Source organism: Tigriopus californicus, chromosome 12 (genome assembly GCF_007210705.1).
Source record: "Tigriopus californicus strain San Diego chromosome 12, Tcal_SD_v2.1, whole genome shotgun sequence".
Classification (NCBI taxonomy): domain Eukaryota; kingdom Metazoa; phylum Arthropoda; class Copepoda; order Harpacticoida; family Harpacticidae; genus Tigriopus; species Tigriopus californicus.
In genome coordinates, this window is record NC_081451.1 from 3,191,146 (window position 1) to 3,192,534 (window position 1,389).

A 1,389-nucleotide genomic window follows, 5' to 3' on the forward strand; every position below is an offset into this window, starting at 1 on the left:
ATTTTGGAGGAATGAATGCTAAATGTGTTGAATAGTCTTAGTAGCGCTGGAAAAGTGACCGCCCAGGAGATTTGTTTACCTTACCTTTTTAAGATGACGTCATCAGTCAGCTGTAGCTTAAAGGTGCCTATTGCAATATCATAGTTAAGCTGAAGTTTCTGGGACAAGCAGTAAGCCAATATTCAGGTTCAGATTTGACAATGGTAAACTAAAATGGACATCCTTAACAAGGAGTTTGTCAATCTCAAATGATAGTTAATAACTTTTGACGTAATTTCGTTTACAATTTTAGGAACCTGAAAGTAAATAGCAGTGCCAAATATAAGAAAAGTCAGATCCTCAGGGTGAACTCGACCACGTACCCACGCATTTGCATAAGGTTTGAAGTTTCATGAAATAATTTTCCTGAAGGCATGTAAGGCACTGGGGTCTAGACAAGGAATTTTGGCCTTTTTTACTTTATTAATTGCTTGTTTAATCAAACAAAAACAAAAGCAACAGGAAGTGCCACAACCTTAAACCTTGCAAGGGAACTCAGCTTGGTGTTTTTTTTTTAATTTCATTTCAAGTACTTTAAGTCTTCCTGTGTCAAATGTTGCTAAAGTAAATTAGAAATAAGAGTCAAACTTGTTCTTATTTATTTTTGATCTTCAAGCCAAATTGAATTTCAGGGCCGGTTAACAAATTCTACATGGTAACCCGGTTCATGGGCAGACCCTCTAGATTGTGACTTTCGAAATAACAGTTTGACAAGAAAACATATGATCACAATGGCAAATACTGTACATCTAATCATTACTTTAATCAATTGGGAAGATGGATTTATGAATTTGTCCTTCAAGTGTCAAAGCTAAATTTTGAAGGCAAAAAACGAAATGGGACAGTGAAGACTCATAATTTTTCTATCAGAATAAGTTGTCAAAAGCTTATGTATCAGATCAACAAAATGGGACGGCAAAGTTTGACTCTTATTTCTACTTTTAGGATAAGTTGTCAAAAGCTTGTGTCTCTGACCCAGAAGCAGCCGAAAATTCCAATCCAATGTTGTGTTTGCTACATAATTTTAGCTATATCTCTTGAGTTGCCTAAGTTTAGTTTTGGGCTCAACTTTGGCCAAGCTCATCTATTCAACAAGATGTACGAAATGCTCATTTGGAAACAAGTGACCAGTATAGGAGATTAGAATTTTTGTTTCTGTTCACAATCCAAATATCCAGAAGGCCGTGGCTACACTGGCGATTAGAAGAAGTTGGAAATATCGCTGTAGTGCAAAAATCGCCCAAGGATGACATTCCAAATTTGAATAAAACAAAGAAAAAAGTGCATTCTTACACATATTCATTAGTTATGTCATAATGCCAAGCTATACTTTAAGGATGTACATTTTAG